Source organism: Arachis hypogaea, chromosome 15 (assembly GCF_003086295.3).
Source record: "Arachis hypogaea cultivar Tifrunner chromosome 15, arahy.Tifrunner.gnm2.J5K5, whole genome shotgun sequence".
NCBI classification, from domain to species: domain Eukaryota; kingdom Viridiplantae; phylum Streptophyta; class Magnoliopsida; order Fabales; family Fabaceae; genus Arachis; species Arachis hypogaea.
In genome coordinates this window covers 77,688,152-77,714,139 of record NC_092050.1, presented here as the reverse complement: position 1 = coordinate 77,714,139, position 25,988 = coordinate 77,688,152, and the positions used below count along the sequence as shown (strand labels likewise).

Sequence of the window (25,988 nt, the reverse complement as noted above, 5' to 3'; positions counted from 1 at the left end):
AAGCCCCAAAAGGGCCCAAACAGAGGAACACGACCCAAATCCAAAGGCAACCCAAGCCTAGAGAGATAAGGGCGGTTCCCTTGAAGATAAGATCACTTCACTCAAAGATAAGATAAGATAACTATCTTATCTCCAGAAAAGTCACACCACACCATTATAAATACATTGGAGCACCCAGGTATTACTCATACTCTGATTCTACTAAAAACTTGCTTAATATCCTTGCTAACTTAAGCATCAGAGTCCTTTGTAGGTACCACCACCCTCCGATAACGAAGGATCAGCATCACCAACAAGTCCAACAAAGTCGGACACGGCGGCTCCGGCCACCACCCTCAAGTCGGACACATCAACACCGACCCGCACAGAAGATCTCGTCCAAGATTGACCTACAGTTTCAGGTAACCCTCCGAACACGGAGTATCTCAGAACCTTAGAGATAAATATCCCTTTTGTAGAGGCTCTTGAACAGATACCTTCTTATGCAAGGTTCATGAAGGACATTCTAAGTCATAAGAAGGATTGGAGAGAGAGACAAATAGTCCTCCTCACTGAGGAATGCAGTGCAATCATTCAGAATAGCTTACTAGAGAAGTTGAAAGACCCTGGAAGCTTTATGATACCATGCACTCTAGGTGATGCTTGTATAAGGACAACACTATGTGACCTTGGAGCAAGCATTAACTTAATACCTACTTCACTAATAAAGAAGCTTAGTTTGACTGATGAAGTCAAACCAACCCGTATGTGCCTTCAACTTGCTGATGGTTCTATTAAGATACCATCAGGAGTAGTTGAAGACATGATTGTCAGGGTTAGACCCTTTGTCTTTCCCACTGACTTTATAGTATTGGACATGGAGGGGCATAAGAGTGCATTCCTTATCCTAGGAAGACCTTTCCTAGTTACAGGACGGACCCTCATTGATGTTGAAAAAGGGGAAGTAACCCTAAGAGTCAATGAGGAAAAGTTCGTACTGAATGCTATCAAGGTTATGCAGCATCCAGACATTCCTGAGGAATGCATGAGCATTGACCTCACTGATTCCCTGGTGGATGAGGTCAACATGGCTAGAAGCTTCAAGGAAGATTTAAATGATATCTTTGATGATACTCAGCCTGATTCAGAGGAACTTATGGAAACCTCTGAGGAAAAAGAGAAGCCTCCTAAGCTTGAGCTTAAGCCATTACCCTCCTCCCTAAAATATGCATTTCTGGGAGAGAGAGATACCTATCCTGTGATCATAAGCTCTACACTAGAGCCACAGGAAGAAGAAGCACTAATCCAAGTGCTTAAAATACATAGGACCACCCATGGGTGGACTATAAGTGACCTTAAGGGCATTAGCCTAACCCGATTCATGCATAAGATCCTGCTGGAGGATAATGCCAAACCAGTGGTACAACCACAGATGCGATTGAATCCAGCTATGAAGGAAGTAGTGTAGAAGGAAGTCACTAAGCTCTATGAGGCTGGGATTATTTATCTTATTTCTGATAGCCCATGGGTGAGCCCTATCCAGGTTGTTCCTAAGAAGGGATGAATGACAGTGGTTCACAATGAAAGGAATGAGCTGATCCCAAAAGAAACAGTCACAGGGTGGCGTATGTACATTGATTACAGAAGCCTCAATGACGCTACCAGGAAAGATCACTTTCCTTTACCCTTCATTGACCAAATGCTAGAAAGACTAGCAGGTCATACTTTTTATTATTTCCTGGATGGTTATTCCGGGTACAATCTAATAGCAGTAGATTCACAAGATCAAGAGAAGACAGCATTCACATCTCCATCTAGCGTGTTCGCCTATAGACGAATGCCATTTGGCATGTACAATGCGCCTGCCACCTTTCAGAGATGCATGCTATCCACCTTCTCTGATATGGTAGAGAAATTTTTTGAAGTATTCATGGATGACTTCTCTATTTATGGAGACTCATTTGACTCCTGTCTTGATCATCTGACCCTGGTCCTGAAAAGATGCCAAGAAACAAACCTACTTCTAAATTGGGAGAAATGCCAATTCATGGTAACTGAAGGCATTATTCTTGGACATCGGATCTCAAATAAGAGGATAGAGGTGGATCAAGCTAAAGTGGAAGTGATAGAATGCTTGCCTCTACCTACTAGTGTCAAGGCAATCAGAAGTTTCCTAGGACATGCAGGATTCTACAGGTGGTTCATAAAAGATTTTTTAAAAATCGCTAAACCCCTGTGTAATCTCTTGGCCACCGATGTTCCATTCGTCTTTGACTAAGAATGCCTGCATGCCTTTGAAACTCTGAAGGCAAAGCTTGTCACTGCTCCTATCATCTCTGCAGCCAATTGGGACTTACCATTTGAGCTAATGTGTGATGCAAGTGATCATGCAATTGGCACAGTCCTAGGTCAAAGACATGACATGACAAGCTTCTACATGTCATTTACTATGCTAGTCGCATATAAAGTGATATGTAGAAAAACTATACTACTACAGAAAATGAGCTACTTGTAGTGGTTTATGCCATTGACAAGTTCAGATCCTACCTAGTAGGATCTAAGTCATTATTTATGCTAACTATGCTGCTCTAAAGTATCTACTCACTAAGCAAGATTCTAAACCTAGACTTATAAGATGGATATTACTTCTGCAAGAGTTTGATATAGAAATTAGAGATAGAAAAGGGATAGAAAATTAGGTAGCTGATCACTTGTCCTGGATTGAGCCAATAGCAGGGACTTCTTCTGCCTCCACTGACATATCTGATTCCTTTCCAGATGAGCAACTCTATGCCATCTGGACAGTACCTTGGTTTGTAGACATTGTAAAGGCTATACGGTTCATTCCCAAGGAGTTTACCAGGCAGCAAGCCCGGAAACTCATGCATGATGCAAAATATTACCTATGGGATGAGCCATATCTCTTTAAGAGATGCTCGGATGGAATAATCCGATGTTGTGTGTCTAAAGAAGAAGCATAGAGAATCCTACGGTATTGCCATGGCTTTGATTATGGAGGACACTTTGGACGTGAGCGGACAGACACTAAGGTACTCCAAAGTGGCTTTTACTGGCCTACTCTCTTTAAAGATTCTAGAAAGTTCGTTTGTTAGTGTGACAGTTGCCAGAGGGCTTGCAATCTTCCTCATGGTCACAGCATGCCTCAGCAAGAAATCCTAGAGATTGAGCTGTTTGATGTATGTGGCATAGATTTTATGGGACCCTTCCCGCCTTCATACTCAAACATCTACATCTTTGTGGTAGTAAATTACGTGTCTAAATGGGCTGAAGCAATAGCAACACCCACCAAGGACACCAGAGTAGTAATGAAGTTCCTCCAAAAGAATATATTCAGCAGATTTGGTGTCCCTAGGACACTAATTAGTGATGGAGGAACTCGTTTCTATAATAGATAGCTGGATTCTGTCTTAAGCCGATACGGAGTTCACCATAAAGTAGTGACACCGTATCATCCCCAAACGAATAGGCAAGTTGAAGTTTCCAATAGAGAACTAAAGCGAATCCTTAAGAGGACAGTAAGTGACTCTAGAAAGGATTGGGCTAGAAAGCTTGATGATGCCCTATAGGCATACAGCACAACTTTCAAAACCCCTATTGGAGCTTCACCATATCAGTTAGTATATGGTGATGGGTTGGAAACTAATTCCAACACCAAAACTCACCGGCAAGTGTACCTGTCTCCAAATGTTGGCTTCTTTCCTGCATAATTCTCAAAAGTGACTTGCTTCTCAAGCCCTTAAGTAGATGGTTAATATGCATGAATTTAAGACGGCTTTCAAACTTATTTTAGTGTGGGAACACCAAACTTAATTCCTTGCCAATGCCTCTGATGCAATAGGTTAACCATATATGAAATCCTTTTATCTTTGCTAAAGGCAATAAAAACTAGAAAAACTAAAAAGTAAACAATTGGTTAATTGGTTTATCTGATTGCTCGGAGCTAGCAGCCATGTATGCAGAAGGTGAGAATGTGCTTTTAAATGAGATTTTAGTGGAACACCAAACTTAGAATCCTTCATTCTCCCTTAATTTATTTTGGTGTGCAACACCAAACTTAGCTCCTTGCAATATAGATAAGTCTAATTAACCCTTTTATTGAAATAGCTAGGAAAAGTGAACTACCTCAGGTTGGGTTGCCTCCCAACAAACGCTTCTTTATTGTCACTAGCTTGACATCTCATCCTTTGATCATGGGGTTGAAAATCATAGTACCTCAACTTTTCTCCTCTTACTGTGAACTTCCTTCCGGTCTGCTCTTTGATGATCTCTAGGTGTTCAAGTGAAAGGATCCGGTTCACAGTATAGCACTCAGATAATTATGGAGACACCTTCATTGGTTGGGTGTTTAACATCACTTTATCCCCTGGTGAGAAGCCTTCAGTGGGGATATTCTTGTTTCTCCACCCTTTTGGCCTCTTCTTCTTTTCTTTCTCAGAAGATAATTCATGCCTTGGTGGCTCTTTATCTGGGGTGTTGAGTTTATCATATGGGGGTTTTGGATCTAGTTCCTCCTTGATTTCTTTGGTCTGTTGCACCATTTCTACTTCTTTCAAGCATGGATTTAGAAGTCTTAGAGTTAACTCATTGACTGCCTCCTTCAGGCTTTGATCTCTGGCCTTATCCTTCATAAAATCTTCTTCCTGAATGGGCTCATGCAAGGTTTTAAAAACATGGAATGCTAGGTGCTCATCATGCACTCTCAGCAATAATTTCCCTTTTTCAACATCTATCAATGCTCTTCCCGTAGCTAGGAAAGGCCTCCCCAGGATGATGGGAGTGTTAGGGTCATCTTCTATATCTGAGGTAACAAAGTCAGCAAGGAGAAAGAATTTTCCCACTTTTACCAACACATTCTCCACAACTCCCAGTGCTTGCTTAATGGATTTGTCAGCCATTTGGAGAACTGTTCGTGTGGACTTCAGCTCAGAAATTTGAAGTTTCCTCATTAGAGACAAAAGCATCAAGTTTATGCTTGCACCGAGGTCACAGAATGACTTCTCAATTGTTATGTTTCCTATGGTGCAAGGTATGTAAAAACTCACAGGATCGTCTTTCTTCTCTGCCAACTCTCTTTGGAGGATAGCACTACATTCCTTTGTCATCTCAACAATTTGTCCTTCCTTTAGGGATCTTTTCTTTGTGAGTACTTCTTTCATAAATTTGGCATATAATGGCATCTGTTCAAGTGCTTCTAAGAAAGGAATATTGATGCTGAGAGTCTTGAATATATCCAAGAATTTTGAGTATTGCTTATCCTCGTTTTCACTCCGAAACCTTTGAGGGTATGGAAGTTTGGGGACATATGACTTCACCCCTTCCTTCTTCTCTTGTAGCTGTGGCTCAAGGATATTTTTGTCTCTCTTTGAGATTTTCCATTCTTGGTCTTTCTATCCTCTTCACTTTTCTCTTCTGTCTCTTCTTGTGGAACTTCTCTGTTGTGTTTTTCTTGATTGATGGCTTCTTTTTTCCTAGTCTCATCACTTTCCACTATGATTGCTTTGCACTCCTTCCACTTTATAGCTTTTCCTTTGTCTCTTTCAGTGACATTGGGGAAGGTAATTGCTCTCTTCTCACCCATTTCTGAAATTTGCTTAGCCATTTGCTCCATATGCCTCTCAAGGTTTCTGATTGACGCTTCTTGGTTTTTGCTTGCCATCTCTTGATCTTTTCTTGCTGCTTCTTGATTTTTCATGAGTTTCTTCATCATCATCTCCAGACTAGAGATTCTTTGAGAGTCTGGATTTGGTTGTGGTTATGTAAAATGAGATGGTTGTTCCTGGAAATTGTTTGAACCATTTGCGAGGGTATTTTGTGGGTAGAATGTAGATGTGGACAAGTTATTCTGGTGGTTTTGTGAGTCGTTATGGGGTTGGTGATATGTGTTTTGTGAATTTTTGAATTGCTTAGCATTATTGGATGAATGGTTATGGTTGTTTATGTTGCTGAGGCTGCTAGATTTGAAGTCCCTTTATCCTTGATTCTGATGTTCACCCCACCTTTAATTAGAATGAGTCTTCTAGGGTGTCTTGTGTGCATCACCATGAAAAGTGTCTTGAAATGAACTTAAAGTGCTATTCATGCATTGCACCTGCTCAGGGCTTTGTTGTTGATAATTGAATGTCCCAAAACTTTCTTCAGATTGCTTCCACCCATGTGAGGTTTGAGATTGGCTTTGTGTATTTACTGCAGCAATTTGCAGTCCATCAATTTTCTTAGCCATCTGCTTAAATTGTTGCTAAATTTGTTGATGCATCACTTTGAAGATGGTATCCACACCTTCCAGCTCCAATACACCCCTGCTATAGGCTGGTTAGCGTTGTCTTTGATGAACAAAGAAGTATTGATTGTTTGCCACCATCTCTATGAGGTTTTGGACTTCATCTGCTATCTTCATTAGCTGCAATAAGCCTCCTGCTGAATGATATAATGCTTCCTGAGCTTTCTGGGTCAACCCTTCATAGAAGTTTTGGAGTCTATCCCACTCACTAAACATTTCTGGGGGACACTTCATGATTAAGGCCTTGTATCTCTCCATGCATCATACAATGACTCTCCATCCACTTGAATGAATGTTTGCACCTCTGTTTTCAGCTTGATGACCCTCTGAGGTGGGTAGAACTTGGCTAGGAATTTGCTCACCAATTCATCCCAATTGTTGATGCTCTCTTTGGGAAAGGTTTCCAGCCATTGAGTAGCATTGCCCCTCAAAGAAAATGTACTACAAGAAAAATACCCGTTCAGCCACACTTTTTTTAAGCTACATTTAAAAAGTGTAGCCTATTCTATGAATAGGCTACGCTTTTCTCCGTGTTGCCTTTTTATATGAGAAAAGGATACACAATTGTGGCATCATTTAAAAAGTGTAGCCTTAGGTATTTTAGAAATCACTTATAAAGCGTAGCCGTAGGTTGATATCTATAGGTTCACCTTTCATATGAAAGGGGACGCTTTTAGAGAGTAGCCTATTTATTAAGTTTTGGGTGCGTTTTAGAAATGATGCCTAATGTGTCTAGAGTAAAAAATTTGACACTTAGTAAATTTTTTCCCTCCTCTTAACTTTTTCCCAATGTAAAACACTTAGTGAAAATTTTTATTCCCTCCAAAGCTCAGAAGTCACCCTTTCAGTAGAGAAGAAAACCCTCCAAGTCCAAAACACGAAGAAAACTCTTTCAGAAAACCCTACCTCCTGCACCGCACGAAGATCGTGAAGCCTCACTGTCGCGAAGATCATCGCACCCCAGTCCCCACTCACCACTCAGCGCCACACCGTCGTGAAGATCATAAAGCTCACACCGTCGTGAACCCTCCTGCACTAATCGTCGCCACTCGTAACCCCAAATCAGAGAAAGGGTCCACCAATACCACTAACCACTCACGGCGTCACCACTCACGTCCAGGAAGACTCTGCACTCACTCATCTTCACCACTCACCACGCCGTCACTCATCTTCACCGTACCATCGCTTCTCTTCGCTGTGTGCTCACATCAGGAAGACGCTGCGCTCAACTGAAAGCCTCTTTTCATTCGCTCACCATTGTCAAGAAGGTATGCATCCACCTTCATTTGGTTTCTGAAATTTGAGAGGTTAGGGTTCCGATTTTAGGGTTTTAATTTGGGAGTTTAGTACAATAATCTGTGAACTCATGAATTGATGAATATGCATGCTACTGTTGCGGCATAGGAGAACTCATTCTTCTAGGTTCGTTCACCACAAACCCTAGGTCTGTTCTTCTGTTGTCTTAGCTTGCGATTTTTTTGATTGTTTTGATGTAAATTGAATTCAAAACGATATGGTTTGGTGATTCAGGAGAGTGAAGCGGTAAATCTGAAGCTGTATTGACACTGGATGAGCTCCTACTCCTTCCGAGTTCGATTCGCTCTCAACCTCAAAGGTATGGTATTTATATTCAATTCTACATTTACATTTACATTCACATTCCTAATCAATTCCCATTCTTTCAGGCTTAAAATACCACTACGTAGTTGTCACCGCCTCCTCCAAATCTGACCCTGGTTTGTTCTAAACCTATGCTATGTATTTATTTCTATTACATGTATTGTTAAATTGCCTTGTTTAAACAACCATCAGAGTTCCTCAAGTTGAATCCTCTTGCTTTAATTCCCGTTCTGGTGGATGGCAATTTTGTTCTTGCTGAATATTTAGCCATTATTATGGTTGGTCCTCCAACTCATGATTTTAATTCCTTTGTTTCTCTTATATATTCTTATTTATATTCAATTATTTATGTTCTCTATGTATGCAGTATTTAGACGATAAGTATCCTCAATACCCTTTGCTGCCTCATGACATTCCCAAAAGAGCACTCAATTTTCAGGTATACTGCTGCATAATCTTAAGCTCTAGTCCTTTTTGTTACTCGGCTTTTTAATAATCTTATCCACTCTCCACAGGTTGCACATATTGTTTTGCAGAATAACGCCATTGAGAAAAAGGTTGGCCCTCATGAAAAACTTCCTTGGGCACAAAGTGTCATTAGAAAGGGCTTCACAGGTGAAACTTCACTGAATACCATTAAGATATATTCTAGTTTGTTACTTCCAAACCAATTATTCATTTGAGTGGTTTTTTTTCTTGCCTTAATTAAATGTTGCATATTTTGCATTATTTTCAGCACTTGAAAAGCTACTGAAAGATCACGCAGGGAGATATGCCAATGGAGATGAAATTTTCCTAGTACTTGCAATTCATATGACAATGCTCAGTTACTATTATTATACCATGTGTGTTTGTATGCGTATTTTTATACTTAAATTTACCTACACCACTTTATGCATCTTTGGAGGGACTAGGCATCTGACTGGTTATGGGAATCAATTCCTTTTTGTGATAATAACAACTATTATTATAATATTTTTGTACTTAAATTTATGCAGCACTTAAATTTTTATACAAGCATGTTTACTCATCTTAATTGGATGTGGCAACTCTTTTTAATGAACAACTATTATTATAATATTAGTATTCCTTTGAAAGCATGTCTTTGGAATGTGAACTTGGATTTTTACCTCAGCAACTTGTAAGGCATCTTTCTAAGTATAATAATTGGATGATCAATTCTTCCTCACCCTGTTTGTGCATGTATTTTGCGATCTTGTTCTGTTTGATTGGCCTTTATGGTTAACAAAACCGAACCAGTTACCGAACCTACGGTTACTAGGATCAATATAGTTGAGCCGGCATAAACACCCCTTTTGACTAGGTAGCATTCACCATTCAACCAACCTATCCTATAAGGCTACCTCTTACTCAGGCTTGTGGCAGTTATCAATAAGATCATTGCAATCCCAAAGCTAAGCCTGCCAACCATCACATCATTCAAATTTTATTATTGTATTAGGGGCAAAGCTTTTTTGTTCTTCTATTGTGTACAATTGAATTTGTGCTATAGAGTTCCTGTTCTTATTAAGTAATTTGTATTAATGGAATTCAAAACAGTACAGGAAAATTTGAGTTTTGAAATACCTTCAATTCTTATTATTAGTCTTCAATATGTAGTGCAAGATCACTTGGAGGATTTTAATTGGTGTTGCCGTGGAATATGTAATCCGAGAGCCCATTCCAGAGGTAAGCAGCACTGCATTTCTCAAAATTTGGAGGTGAAAAAGTTTCTGATTGATGCACTAGTTTATGAAGTTTTATTCATTAATTTGTCTTCAATTTTTAAAACCTTTTGCTTCAATTTACTTGTGTAACTTGATGTATTCTTGAATTGTGTTTTGGGTTCTGATTCGCCAAAAATAGATTAAGCCAAGGGATTCATGTTTGGTCTGTCAATTGCATTGGGGATATTGGTGAAAAATTGATATATCTATCTTAATTTATTTTTAATTTTACAATTTAGGTTGATAATTCTCACTTTACTCTTTGAAGCAATGCCGTTTTCCCTACTTGAAATTAAGCTGATTGCCATGATTTTGTGAATTTAGCATTCAGCTTTAATGAGAATAATAAAAAAACTAACAAGCTGAGAAGAGAAAAAGTAAGTGATCAATCAAATAGATATTGTGGTATTGTATCTTATTTATCTAAGATATCAAATCTGCTAAATCAAAGTGCTTACTACTTTTGATAGGTAACGAGCTATTAGAATGCTTTTAGTTTTGTTCAAGATGAGTAACTGTTACAATTGTTTGGTAAATAATGCTGGGATTGGTTTGGGTGATAAATATCCTATTGGCAGTAAAGTTCAAGCTGTTTGGAGTGAAGAGAGGGAATGGTCTATTCAGCAATTAATTTCTTTTTCTTTGTCCATTTATTCAGCAATTAGTATGATGATCATATATATTTTAGTATTTCAACTCAGTTTGTGATCTTACTATTTTGGTTTAGTTAATTTCTATTTACACTTTTTTTGTGCATCGTTAGAAGAATTTTTTTGTTTAAACTTCTTAGAAGTGCAAGTATTTTTCCAGCAGCCCCGCTGGGAATGAACACTGATACAATTGTTAAGGCCAAGAGTTTTCTTGATGGTGATGAAGATCAGCATGAAAAAGATGTGTGTGAGAAGAATCTGAAGGCGCTTTAGAACATTTTTTAGTCATTATGCCAAGATTAGAATATTAACGATTTTCTATTTGTTAAGCTCTTTTTCGGATATAGAGTGCAAACTTTGCATTTTAATTGATATGTGATACAAGTTTCAGGTGACTTAAATTATCTTAAGTTATATTTTGATTGTTAGTTGCTTCTTAAGATTATATCTTTGAATTGTGTATGGATTGTGTAAGGATAATTTTTATTGTTTAAAGAAATTATTTAGTATAAATATGTGTTTAATTTTATTTTATAATATTTAACTCATTTAATTAAAAATATAGAATTATATATGTAATATTATTAAATATTATGTTGTATAAAAAATTATTAGAATATTATATACATACAGAAAATTAAAAAAAATTAAAAAAAAAAAACAATGAGGGACCTAAGGATACACTTATATAGAGTAGCTAAGGATACACTAATTTTATTTTTGTTTTAATTTTCAAAAATTTTTCAAAAATCTTTCAAAAAAATTTCTCATCAGTTTTCGAAAAAAAATTTAAAAATGTTTTCAAAAATATATTTTTCTTCAGAATTTTTAAGAATGAATTCTAGTGTTTTATAAAGCAGGTTGAAGCCTGGTTGGCTGTAAAGCCACGACTGTAGGGCATGTTAGGCGTGTCATGTCTGAGTTACATACTAAAGCTTGGCTGGCTATTAAGCCATGCCTGACCCTTTGATTGGAGCTTTAGGCTAAAGAGCATAAGATTCCTGGAATTCATATTAAAAATTTTGGAATCCTTATTTTCCTTTTTCAAATAATTTTCGAAAAAATACAAAAAAAATTAGAAAATCAAAAAAATCAAAAATATTTTTTGTGTTTCTTGTTTGAGTCTTGAGTCATGTTATAAGTTTGGTGTCAATTGCATGTTCATCTTGCATTTTTCAAAAAAATTCATGCATTCATAGTGTTCTTCATGATCTTCAAGTTGTTCTTGGTAAGTCTTCTTGTTTGATCTTTGCATTTGCATGTTTTGTGTCTTTTCTTGTTTTTCATATGCATTCCTGAATTCTTTATGTCTAAGCATTAAAGAATTCTAAGTTTGGTGTCTTGCATGTTTTCTTTGCATTAAAAATTTTTCAAAAATGTGTTCTTGATGTTCATCATGATCTTCATAGTGATCTTGGTGTTCATCTTGACATTCATAGCATTCTTGCATGCATTCATTGTTTTGATCCATAACTCTCATGCATTGCATCATTTTTCTTGTTTTTCTCTCTCATCATAAATATTAAAAAATAAAAAAAATATCTTTCCCTTTTTCTCTCTTAAAAATTCAAAAATTAGATTTGACTTTTTCAAAAATTTTTAAAAAATCTAGTTGTTTTTATGAGTCAAATCAAATTTTCAATTTAAAAATCTTATCTTTTTCAAAATCTTTTTCAAAAATCAAAACTTTTTCATTTTTCTTAGTTATTTTCGAAAATTTTAAAAATATTTTTCAAAAATCTTTTTCTTATTTTTATATCATATTTTCGAAAATAACATCATCAATTAATGTTTTGATTCAAAAATTTCAAGTTTGTTACTTACTTGTTAAGAAAGATTCAAACTTTAAGTTCTAGAATCATATCTTGTGATTTCTTGCGAATCAAGTCATTAATTGTGATTTTAAAATTCAAATCTTTTTCAAAACTAATTTCAATCATATCTTTTCAAAAATATCTTCTTATCTTATCCCTTTTAAAAAAATTGATTTTCAAATTTGTTTCAACTAACTAACTAACTTTTTGTTTGTTTCTTATCTTTTTCAAAACTACCTAACTAACTCTCTCTCTCTCATTTTTCGAAAATATCTTCTCTCTTTTTCAAAAATTTCTTTTTAATTAACTAATTATTGTATTTTCTATTTGAATTTTCGAAAAAAAATACTAACCTTTTTCAAAAACCATTTTCGAAAATCCCTAACTCTTTTTCAAAAATTATTTTCGAAAATTCTCTCCTCCTCTCATCCCCTTCTATTTATTTATTCATCTACTAACACTTCTCTTCATCTCACATCACTGCTCCTATCCTTACCCTTGTGTTTGGATTCTTCATTCTTTTTCACCCCTATTCCTTTTCTTCTTCTACTAACAATAAGGAACCTCTTTACTGTGACATAGAGGATTCCTCTTCTTTTCTTTTTCTCTTCTCTTTCTTATGAGCAGGGACAAAGAAAAAGGCATTCTTGTTGAAGCTGATCCAGAACCTGAAAGGACTCTGAAGAGAAAACTAAGAGAAGCTAAATTACAACAATCCAGAGACAACCTTATTGAAAATTTCGAACAAATAAAGGAGATGGCAGCCGAACCCAACAACAATAATGCAAGGAGAATGCTTGGTGACTTTACTGCACCAAATTCCAATTTACATGGAAGAAGCATCTCCATTCCTGCCATTGGAGCAAACAACTTTGAGCTGAAACCTCAGCTAGTTTCTCTGATGCAGCAGAACTGCAAGTCTCATGGACTTCCATCTGAAGATCCTTTTCAGTTCTTAACTGAATTCTTGCAGATATGTGATACTGTTAAGACTAATGGAGTAGATCCTGAAGTCTACAAGCTCATGCTTTTCCCTTTTGCTGTAAGAGACAGAGCTAGAATATGGTTAGACTCTCAACCCAAAGACAGCCTGAACTCTTGGGATAAGCTGGTCACGGCTTTCTTAGCCAAGTTTTTTCCTCCTCAAAAGCTGAGCAAGCTTAGAGTGGATGTTCAGACCTTCAAATAGAAAGAAGGAGAATCCCTCTATGAAGCTTGGGAAAGATACAAGCAACTGACCAAAAAGTGTCCTTCTGACATGCTTTCAGAATGGACCATCTGGGATATATTCTGTGATGGTTTATCTGAGCTATCAAAGATGTCATTGGATACTTCTGCAGGTGGATCCATTCACCTAAAGAAAATGCCTGCAGAAGCTCAAGAACTCATTAACATGATTGCAAATAACCAGTTCATGCACACTTCTGAAAGGAATCCTGTGAATAATGGGACGCCTATGAAGAAGGGAGTTCTTGAAGTTGATACTCTGAATGCCATATTAGCTCAGAATAAAATATTGACTCAGCAAGTCAATATGATTTCCCAGAGTTTGAATGGAATGCAAGCTGCATCCAACAGTACTCAAGAGGTATCTTCTGAGGAAGAAGCTTATGATCCTGAGAACCCTGCAATAGCAGAGTTAAAATACATGGGTGAACCATATGGAAACACCTACAATCCATCATGTAGAAATCACCCAAATCTCTCATGGAAGGATCAAAAGCCTCAACAAGGCTTTAATAATGGTGGAAGATACAGGTTTAGCAATAGCAAGCCTTTTCCATCATCCACTCAGCAACAGATAGAGAACTCTGAACAAAATACCTCTAATTTAGCAAACTTAGTCTCTGATCTATCTAAGGCCACTGTAAGTTTCATGAATGAAACAAGGTCCTCAATTAAAAATTTGGAGGCACAAGTAGGCCAGCTGAGTAAAAGGATCACTGAAATCCCTCCTAGTACTCTCCCAAGCAATACAGAAGAAAATACAAAAGGAGAGTGCAAGGCCATTGACATGATCACCATGGCCGAACCTATAGGGGAAGGAGAGGACGTGAATCCCAAGGAGGAAGACCTCCTGGGACATCCAGTGATCAATAAGGAGTTTCCCTCTGAGGAACCAAAAGAATCTGAGGCTCAACTAGAGACCATAGAGATTCCATTAAACCTCCTTATGCCATTCATGACCTCTGATGAGTATTCCTCTTCTGAAGAGAATGAGGATGTTACTGAAGATCAAGCTGCCAAGTTCCTTGGTGCAATCAGGAAGCTAAATGCCAAATTATTTGATATTGAAACTTGGGAAGATGAACCTCCCTTGTTCACCAATGAACTAAGTGATCTGGATCAACTGACATTGCCTCAGAAGAGACAGGATCCTAGAAAGTTCATAATACCTTGTACCATAGGCACCATGATCTTTAAGGATCTGTGTGACCTTGGTTCAGGGATAAACCTCATGCCCCTCTTTGTAATAGAGAAACTGGGAATCTATGGGGTGCAAGCTGCTAAAATCTCATTAGAGATGGCAGACAATTCAAGAAAACAGGCTTATGGACAAGTAGAGGACGTGTTAGTAAAGGTTGAAGGCCTTTACATCCCTGCTAATTTCATAGTCATGGATACTGGAAAGGAAGAGGATGAATCCATCATCCTAGGAAGACCTTTCCTAGCCACAGCAAGAGCTGTGATTGATGTGGACAGATGAGAATTGATCCTTCAATTAAATAAGGACAACCTTGTGTTTACAACTCAAGGATCTCTCTCTGCATCCATGGAGAGGAAGCATAAAGAGCTTCTCTCAAAGCAGAGTCAAACAAAGCCCCCACAGTCAAACTCTAAGTTTGGTGTTGTACTCCCATATCCAAACTCTAAGTTTGGTGTTGGAGAGTCTCAACAATGCTCTGAACATCTGTGAGGCTCCATGAGAGCCCACTGTCAAGCTATTGACATTAAAGAAGCGCTTATTGGGAGGCAACCCAATTTTTATTTATCTAACTATATTTTTCTTAGTTATATGTCTTTATAGGTTCATGATCATGAGGAGTCACAAAATAAACATAAAAATTGAAAATGGAATCAAAACAGCAGAAGAAAAATCACACCCTGGAAGAAGCATCTGCCTGGCGTTCAACGCCAGAACAGAGCATGGTTCTGGCGCTGAACGCCCAAAATGGGCAGTATCCTGGCGCTGAATGCCCAGAACAAGCATGGTTCTAGCGTTCAACGCCAGAAATGGGTAACAAATGGGCGTTGAACGCCCAAAATGGGCACCAACCTGGCGCTGAACGCCCAGAGTTGTGTGCAAGGGCATTTTACATGCCTAATTTGGTGCAAGGTTGTAATTCCTTGAACACCTCAGGATCTGTGGACCCCACAGGATCATCTCAGGATATGTGAATCTCACAGGATCCCCACCCACCTCACCCTCTCTCTCCATTCATGGTCATCCCTTCTGTTTTCCATTCACCACTCACATCCATACACACATCCCTCTATCTCCTCCATCTCTTCTTCTTCTTCATCTATTCTTTCTTCTCTTGCTCGAGGGCGAGCAATATTCTAAGTTTGGTGTGGTAAAAGCATAAGCTTTTTGTTTTTCTATTACCATTAATGGCACCTAAGGCCAGAGAAACCTCAAGAAAGAGGAAAGGGAAGACAAATGCTTCCACCTATGAGCCATGGGAGATGGAAAGATTCATCTCACAAGCCCATCACTAAGAAAAGGATGGAGCAAACAAGAGAACACATTCATGAATCTCAACAGGCACATGAAGAAGCTCATCATCAAGAAATCCCTGAGATACATCAAGGGATGCACTTGCCTCCACAAAATTTTTGGGAGCAAATCAACACCTCCCTAGGAGAATTAAGTTCCAACATGGGACAATTAAGGGTGGAACATCAAGAACACTCCATCATCCTTCATGAAATTAGAGAAGATCAAAAAGCAATGAGGGAGGAGCAACAAAGACAAGGAAGAGACATAGAAGAGCTCAAGGACATCATTGGTTCCTCAAGAAAGAAATGCACCCATCACTAAGGTGGACTCATTCCTTGTTCTTACTTTCTTTGTTTTTCGTTTTCTATGTTAAGTGCTTATCCATGTTTGTGTCTTCATTACATGATCATTAGTAATTAGTAAATATGTCTTAAAGTTATGAATGTCCTATGAATCCATCACCTCTCTTAAATGAAAAATGTTTTAATTCAAAAGAACAAGAAGTACATGAGTTTCAAATTTATCCTTGAACTTAGTTTAATTATATTGATGTGGTGACAATGCTTCTTGTTTTCTGAATGAATGCTTGAACAGTGCATATGTCTTTTGAAGTTGTTGTTTAAGAATGTTAAATATGTTGGCTTTTGAAAGAATGATGACAAGGAGACATGTTATTTGATAATCTGAAAAATCATAAAAATGATTCTTGAAGCAAGAAAAAGCAGCAAAGAACAAAGCTTGCAGAAAAAAAAAAAAAGAGAATAGGCGGAAAAAAAATAGAAAGAAAAAGAAAAAGCAAGCAGAAAAAGCCAAAGCTCTTAAAACCAAGAGGCAAGAGCAAAAAGCCAATAACCCTTAAAACCAAAAGGCAAGGGCAAATAAAAAGGATCCCAAGGCTTTGAGCATCAGTGGATAGAGGGCTTAAAGGAATAAAATCCTGGTCTAAGCGGCTAAACCAAGCTGTCCCTAACCATGTGCTTGTGGCGTGAAGGTGTCAAGTGAAAACTTGAGACTGAGCGGTTAAAGTCAGGGTCCAAAGCAAAAAAAGAGTGTGCTTAAGAAACCTGGACACCTCTAATTGGGGACTTTAGCAAAGCTGAGTCACAATCTGAAAAGGTTCACCCAATTATGTGTCTGTGGCATTTATGTATCCGGTGGTAATACTGGAAAACAAAGTGCTTAGGGCCACGGCCAAGACTCATAAAGAAGCTGTGTTCAAGAATCATCATACTGAACTAGGAGAATCAATAACACTATCTGAACTCTGAGTTCCTATAGATGCCAATCATTCTGAACCTCAATGGATAAAGTGAGATGCCAAAACTATTCAAGAGGCAAAAAGCTATAAGTCCCGCTCATTTGATTGGAGCTATGTTTCATTGATAGTTTGGAATTTATAGTATATTCTCTTCTTTTTATCCTATTTGATTTTCAGTTGCTTGGGGACAAGCAACAATTTAAGTTTGGTGTTGTGTGAGCGGATAATTTATACGCTTTTTGGTATTGTTTTTAGTATGTTTTTAGTAGAATCTAGTTACTTTTAGAGATGTTTTCATTAGTTTTTATGTTAAATTCAAATTTCTGGACTTTACTATGAGTTTGTGTGTTTTTCTGTGATTTTAGGTATTTTCTGGCTGAAATTGAGGGACTTGAGCAAAAATCAGATTCAGAGGTTGAAGAAGGACTGCTGATGCTGTTGGATTCTGACTGCCCTGCACTCAAAATGGATTTTCTGGAGCTACAAAACACAAAATGGCGCGCTTCTAATTGAGTTGGAAAGTAGACATCCAGGGCTTTCCAGCAATATATAATAGTCCATACTTTGCCCAAGTTTAGATGACGCAAACTGGCGTTCAACGCCAGCTTTCTGCCCAATTCTGGCGTCCAGCGCCAGAAACAAGTTGCAAAGTGGAGTTCAACGCCCAAACTGGCACAAAAGCTGGCGTTCAACTCCAAGAAGGACCTCTACACGTACAACACTCAAGCTCAGCCTAAGCACACACCAAGTGGGCCCCAGAAGTGGATTTATGCATCAATTACTTACTTCTGTAAACCCTAGTAGCTAGTTTATTATAAATAGGACCTTTTACTATTGTATTAGACATCTTTGGACGCCTGGTTCTTAGATCAGAGGGGCTGGCCATTCGGCCATGCCTGGACCTTTCACTTATGTATTTTTAACGGTAGAGCTTCTACACTCCATAGATTAAGGTGTGGAGCTCTGCTGTTCCTCAAAGATTAATGCAAAGTACTACTATTTTCTATTCAACTCATCTTATTTCGCTTCTAAGATATTCATTCGCACTTCAACCTGAATGTGATGAACGTGACAATCATCATCATTCCCTATGAACGCGTGCCTGACAACCACTTCTGTTCTACATTAGATTGAATGAGTATCTCTTAGATCTCTTAATCAGAATCTTCGTGGTGTAAGCTAGAATGATGGCGGCATTCAAGAGAATCCGGAAAGTCTAAACCTTGTCTGTGGTATTCTGAGTAGGATTCAATGATTGAATGACTGTGACGAGCTTCAAACTCGCAATTGCTGGGCGTAGTGATAGACGCAAAAGGATAGTAAATCCTATTCCAGCATGATCGAGAACCGACAGATGAATAGCCGTGCCGTGACAGGGTGCGTTGACCATATTCACTGAGAGGATAGGATGTAACCATTGACAAGGGTAATGCCTCCAGACGATTAGCCGTGACGTGACAGGGCATTTGGATCATTTTCCCGAGAGAAGACCGAAAGTAGCCATTGACAATGGTGATGCATTACATAAAGCCAGCCATGGAAAGGAGTAAGACTGATTGGATGAAGATAGCAGGAAAGCAGAGGTTCAGAGGAACGAAAGCATCTCTATTCGCTTATCTGAAATTCTCACCAATGATTTACATAAGTGTTTCTATCACTATTTTATTAATTATTTTCGAAAACCCCATTACTATTTTATATTTGCCTGACTGAGATTTACAAGGTGACCATAGCTTGCTTCATACCAACAATCTCCGTGGGATTCGACCCTTACTCACGTAAGGTATTACTTGGATGACCCAGTGCACTTGCTGGTTAGTTGTGCGAAGTTGTGAACCATGGTATTGGCATCATGTTTTTGGCACCATTACCAGGGAAAGAAAGAGCGATGAATTTTACATAATCAAAGTGTAATCACAATTTCTGCGCACCAGTGTCCCAAGGACACTCATTAGTGATGGAAGAAGTCACTTCTGTAACAGACAGCTGGATTCTCTTCTGCAGAGATATGGAGTCCATCATAAAGTGGCAACCCACTATCACCCTCAGACAAATGGACAGCTTGAAGTTTCCAACAGGGAACTTAAAAGGATTTTAGACAAGACCGTCAGTGTTTCAAGAAAGGACTGGTCTAGGAAGCTTGATGATGCTCTCTGGGCATACCGGACAGCTTACAAGACTCCTATTAGCATGTCCCCTTATCAGTTGGTCTATGGCAAAGCCTGTCACTTGCCAGTTGAGCTAGAGCATAAAGCTTACTAGGCAATCAGGTATCTGAATCTTGATTCAGAAGCTACAGGAATCAAGCAAATACTTCAGTTAAATGAGCTTGATGAATTCAGATATTCAGCCTATGAGAATGCCAAGCTCTATAAGGAGAGAACCAAGTTACTACATGATAAGAAGATTTCCGTTAGAGTCTTTAAGCCAGGATAGAGAGTGCTTTTGAATAATTCAAGGCTCAGACTCTTTCCCGGGAAGCTGAAATCCCGATGGTCAGGACCATTTGTGGTTACCAGAGCTTCACCATATGGTTATGTGGAAATACAAAAAGAGAATTCTGACAAGAAATTTACAGTGAATGGCCAGAGGTTGAAGCACTATCTTGGAAGCGAGATCGATTGCCAGAGGTCTGCTCATCTGTTGAATTAGCAGAACTAATCGTCAAGCAAGCGACGTTAAAGAAGCACTTGTCGGGAAGCAACCCGATAATTTCGTATCCTTAGTTATTTTTCGTAGTAGTAGTTTTCTTACTTGTTTGATTTTTATTGAGTTTTTACTGTTTTTCTGATCATGCAGCTATTTTATAACATGAACTGAACACTTCAGGCGATACACAAAAAAAAAAAGCACACGACACGCAAGCGTCGCTGATGCGTACGCGTCATATGTGTGTGCGTGAAAAATAAAATTTGATAGAAAGTTGAGCAGCAGTGGGGCTAGAACTATGCTGAGCGCATCAGCCGCATCACGCGTACGCGTCCCTGACGCGTGCACATCTTTTGCGCAAATGGCCACCCACGTGTGCGCATCCCTGACACGCACGCGTGATCCTGAAAATCGGCGTCAATAAGTGTTTGAGTAGAGAGTTGTGATGGCTTGGGGCTGGAAGTGTGCTAGAGGCACAAAGTTGATCATGCGTACGTGTCCCTGATGCGTGCGCGCCCTTTCCCAAAAATGGCTATCCACGCATGCGCGTGCATGACGCGCACGCATCATCTGAAGATTTTGATTTCCAGACCACGCGAGCAGAGAGTTGTGCGTGCGCGCGGCTGCCTTTGCGCGATTCGCACAAACCAGGTCCACGCGTACGCATCCTTAATGCGTACGCGTCGCTTGAAATTAGCGCGATCCATGCGTACGCGTCGCATGCGACGCCCAAATTAAACCCTTCAGCGCCTGAATTCAAATCATCCACCCCCAATCCTAATTCTCTCTTGTTCTTTTATCCTTTTATTCTTCTTTCATCATACTATTTGTTTTTGTTTTTCAGTTCTTCTTTGCTTGAGGACAAGCAAACCTTTAAGTTTGGTGTTGTCGCTTCGCTGATGATTTTTAAAGCACCAAAGGAAGATGAATGTTCTTCATGGAGGAATGAGATGGCCACCAGCATAACTGAAGTGGTTGAGTTCCTTTCATTATATTTCTCTTCCGTTCTTATCTTGTTATTTTCTGTTTTCTGTTGTTTTAATTGCCTGCATGATCATTAGTACTTTCAGTTCTTAGAATTAGTTTCATTCTGTTATTTGTCTCATGTACCACTCACTGAACTTGAATCTAAAAAGAAAAAGAAAAAAAAAAGTGATGTATTGCATGAGAAATTGAGTTTATATTGAAGAGTAATTGATGAACGGATAATTTATACTCTTTTTGGCATTATTTTTAAGTAGTTTTTAGTATGATTTAGTTAGTTTTTAAATAAAAATCACATTTCTGGACTTTACTATGAGTTTGTGTGTTTTTCTGTGATTTCAAGTATTTTCTGGCTGAAATTGAGGGACTTGAGCAAAAATCTGATTCAGAGGCTGAAAAAAGACTGCAGATGTTGTTGGATTCTGACCTCCCTGCACTCAAAATGGATTTTCTGGAGCTACAGAAACCCATTTGGTGCGCTCTCAATTTCTTTTGAAAGTAGACATCTAGGGGTTTCCATCAATATATAATAGTCCATACCTTGCCCGATATTTGACGACGCAAACTGGCATTCAAACGCCAACTTCCTGCCCTATTATGAATTTAAACGCAAGAAACAGGTTACAAACTAGAGTTAAACGCCAGAAACAGGCTACAACCTGGCGTTTAACTCCAAAAGAAGTCTCTACATGTGTAAAGCTCAATGCTCAGCCCAAGCACACATCAAGTGGGCCTTGGAAGTGAATTTCTGCATCATTTACTTATCTCTGTAAACCCTAGTAACTAGTTTAGTATAAATATGACTTTTTACTATTGTATTCAAGGTCTTGGTCATTCTGATTCCCCCTCTGGGGCCGAAGCCAAAGAACATCATTATCACTTATGTAGTTTCAACGGTGGAGTTTCTACACCCCATATATTAAGGTGTGGAGCTCTGCTGTTCTTCATGAATTAATGCAAAGTACTATTACTTTTCTATTCAATTCAAGCTTATTCTTATTCCAAGATATTCACTCGAACTTCAACCTGATGAATGTGATGATCCGTGACGCTCATCATCATTCTCACCTATGAACGCGTGCCTGAGAATCCCTTCCGTTCTATCCGCAATAGCTTGAGTGTGAATCTCTTAGCCTCCTGGTTCACGATCAGAGTCTTCATAGTATAGGCTAGAATTATTGGCGGCCATTCCTGAGATCCGGAAAGTCTAAACCTTGTCTGTGGTATTTCGAGTAGGATCTGGGAATGGATGATTGTGACGAGCTTCAAACTCGTGAGTGTTGGGCGTAGTAACAAGACGCAAAAGGATCAATGGATCCTATTCCAACCTGATCGAGAACCGACAGATGATTAGTCGTGCGGTGACAGCGCATTTGGACCATTTTCACTGAGAGGACGGACGGTAGCCATTAACAACGGTGATCCTCCAACATACAGCTTGCCATGGAAAGGAGTGTGAATGATTGAATGAAAGCAGTAGGAAAGCAGAGATTCAGAAGGAGCAAAGCATCTCCATACGCTTATCTGAAATTCTCACCAATGAATTACATAAGTATTTCTATGTTATTTTATATTTTATTTATATTTTAATTATCAAAATCCCATAACCATTGGAATCTGCCTGACTGATATTTACAAGGTGACCATAGCTTGCTTTAAGCCGACAATCTCCGTGGGATCGACCCTTACTCATGTAAGGTTTATTACTTGGACGACCTAGTGCACTTGCTGGTTAGTTGTGCGGAGTTGTGAAAAGGGGTTGAGATTATAATCGTGCGCACCAAGTTTTTGGCGCCGTTGAGATCACAATTTCGTGCACCAAGTTTTTGGTGCCGTTGCCAGGGATTGTTCGACTTTGGACAACTGACGGTTCATCTTGTTGCTCAGATTAGGTAATTTTATTTTAATTTTAAGCTTTTTGCTTTTATTTTTATTTTCAAAAAATTTTTTTTTCAAAAAATTAATTATTCTATGTTCTTCAGAATTTTTAAGAATGAATTCTAGAGTTTCATGAGATATGTTGAATCCTGGCTGGCTGTTAATCCATGTCTAATCTTTTGGACCGAGGTTTCAACTATCCTTAGAAGAGTTTCTTTGTCTTTCTCAGCAATTTAGCTGTTGTATGTAATGATCTGCTAAAGCTTGGCTGGCCATTGGCCATGTCTAGTGTTTTGGACCGAAGCTTTCACTGAGAGCTTGGGGGGCTAGTAAGCCATGTCTAATTCCTGGACCGGAGTTTTAAACTAACATTGCATGATTCCTGGAATTCTTATTAAAAATTTTGAAATCCTTATTTTTCTTTTTCCAAAATAATTTTCGAAAAATACAAAAAAATTTAATAAAATTATAAAACCAAAAAAAAAAAAGAATTTTGTGATTCTTGTTTGAGTCTGGTGTCAAATTTTAAGTTTGGTGTCAATTGCATCTTTTTAACTTTTCTTAAAATTTTCGAAAACTCATGCATGGTGTTCTTCATAATCTTCAAGTTGTTCTTGATGATTTTCTTTCTTTGATCTTTGCATTTTTATGTTTTGTGTCTTTTCTTGTTTTTCATATGCATTTTTGAATCCTTAGTGTCTAAAGTTTGAAAATTTCTAAGTTTGGTGTCTTGCATGTGTGTCTTTTCTTAAAAATTTTCAAAAATAAGTTCTTGATGTTCATCTTGATCTTCAAAGTGTTCTTGGTGTTCATCTAGACATTCAAGATGTTCTTGCATGCATTGTGTGTTTTACTCATAATTTTCATGTTTTGAGTCTTTTTGTTGTTTTTCTCTCTCTTCTAAAAAATTCAAAAATAAAAAAATATCTTTCCTTTATTCTTCTCATAAATTTCGAAAGTTTGAATTGATTTAGTTATAAAGTTTTAAAATTTAATTGTTTTTTATGAATCAAGTCAAATTTTTAATTTAAAAATTCTATTTTTTTCAAATTTTTTTCAAAAGTCAAATCTTTTTCATTTTTCTTTCATAGTTTCGAAAATTTCAAATTGATTTTCAAAAATCTTTTTCTTATTTTGTTTCATATTTTCGAATTCTTTGCTAGCATTTAATATTTTGATTTAAAAATTTCAAGTTGTAACTTGCCTATTAAGAAATGATCAATCTTTAAATTTTAGAATCATATCTTTTAGTTTCTTGTTAGTCAAGTAATCAAATTTAATTTTCAAAATCAAATCCTTTCAATTTCCAATTCAAATCTTTTTCAAAATGAATTTCAATCATATCTTTTTCTATTCTAATCATATCTTTTTCAAAATCAATTTCAAAATCTTTTCTAACTTCTTATCTTTTCAAAATTGATTTTTAAATCTTTTTCAATTAACTACTTGACTTTTTGTTTGTTTTACTATTTCTTATCTTTTTCAAAACCACCTAACTACTTTTCTCTCTCTTATTTTCGAAAATCACTAACCTCTTTTTCAAAAATTTCTTTTCATTAACTAATTGTTTTAAATTTCAATTTAATTTTATTTTCCTCTTTAATTTTCGAATTCTAATTAACATTTAAAATAAAAACAAAAATATTTTTAGTTTATTTTATTTAATTTTTGAATTCTTCCCCCTCTTATCTCTTTCTATCTATTTATTTATCTACTAACACTTCTCTTCTACTCATAATTCGAACCCCCTATTCTTCTCTGTGTTCGAATTTTTATCGTCTCCTTCTTCTATTCTTCTCTTCTTCTACTCACTTAAAGGAATCTCTATACTGTGACATAGAGGATTCCTCTTCTTTTCTGTTCTTTTCTTTTTCATATGAGCAGGAACAGGGATAAAGACATTCTGATTGAAGCTGATCCTGAACCTGAAAGGACTCTTAAGAGGAAACTAAGTGAAGCTAAAGCACAACCCTCTGAAGAGGACCTGACAGAAATTTTCGAAAAAGAATGAGATATGGCCGAACCCAACAACAATGGTAGAGATGCAAGGAAGATGCTTGGTGACTTTATTGCACCCTCTTCTAACTTCTATGGAAGAAGCATCTCACTTTCTGCAATTGGAGCAAACAACTTTGAGCTTAAGCCTCAATTAGCTTCTCTAATGCAGCAGAACTGCAAGTTTCATGGACTTCCAATGAAAGATCTTCATCAGTTTTTAGCTTAATTCTTGCAAATCTGTGACACTGTCAAGACCAATGGAGTTGATCTCGAGGTCTACAGGCTTATGCTTTTCCCTTTTGCTGTAAGAGACAGAGCTAGAACATGGTTGGATTCACAACCTAAGGATAGCCTGAACTCTTAGGATAAGCTGGTCAGTGCTTTCCTGGCCAAATTCTTTCCACCTCAAAAGATGAGCAAGCTTAGAGTGGAAATCCAAACCTTCAGACAGAAGGAAGGAGAATCCCTCTATGAAGCTTGGGAAAGATACAAGCAACTGATCAAAAGGTGTCCTACTGACATGCTTCCAGAATGGAGCATCATAAGTATATTCTATGATGGTCTGTCTGTGTTGTCAAAAATGTCATTGGACCATTCTGCAGGAGGATCTCTTCATCTGAAAACCCCTGCAGAAGCTCAGGAACTCATTGAAATGGTTGCAAATAACTAGTTCATGTAGACCTCTGAGAGGAATCCTGTGAACAATGGATGCCTCAGAAGAAGGGAGTTCTTGAAATTGATACTCTGAATGCCATATTGGCTCAGAACAAAATATTAACTCAGCAAGTCAATATGATTTCTCAAAGTCTGAATGGATTGCAAGCTGCATCCAACAGTACTAAAGAGGCATCTTCTGAGGAAGACGCTTATGATCCTGAAAACCCTGCAATAGCAGAGGTGAATTACATGGGAGAACCCTATGGAAACACCTATAATCCTTCATGGAGAAATCATCCAAATTTCTCATGGAAGGATCAACAGAAGCCTAATCAAGGCTTCAATAATAATAATGGTGGAAGAAATAGGTTTAGCAATAGCAAGCCTTTTCCATCATCTTCTCAGCAACAGACAGAGAATTTTGAACAGAGGCATTTTGGCCTGACAACCATAGTCTCTAATCTATCTAAGAACACACTAAGTTTCATGAATGAAACAAGGTCCTCCATTAGAAATTTGGAGGCACATGTGGGTCAGCTGAGTAAGAAGATTACTGAAACTCCTCTCAGTACTCACCCAAGCAATACAGAAAAAAATCCCAAGAGAGAGTTCAAGGCCATAACCATGATCAACATGGCCGAACCTGGAGAGAGTGAGGAAGACGTGAGTCTCAGTGAGGAAAGCCTCATGGGACGCCCTCTGGACAGAAAGGAGTTTCCTTTTGAGGAACCAAAGGAATCTAAGGCTCATACTGA

At 37.9% G+C, this 25,988-nt stretch overlaps 1 non-coding gene and 1 pseudogene across 1 annotated transcript; one reads left to right on the top strand and one right to left on the bottom strand.

Annotated features, from left to right (window-relative positions):
- The first annotated feature begins 994 nt into the window (after positions 1–994).
- Positions 995–10,547, top strand: LOC112748412 (glutathione S-transferase zeta class-like; annotated as a pseudogene).
- Positions 10,548–24,994: 14,447 nt separating this feature from the next.
- On the bottom strand, positions 24,995–25,102 carry LOC112753170 (small nucleolar RNA R71). The gene has a single exon (XR_003177566.1). It is a non-coding gene; the product is annotated as a small nucleolar RNA R71 (small nucleolar RNA).
- Between the last annotated feature and the right edge of the window lie 886 nt (positions 25,103–25,988).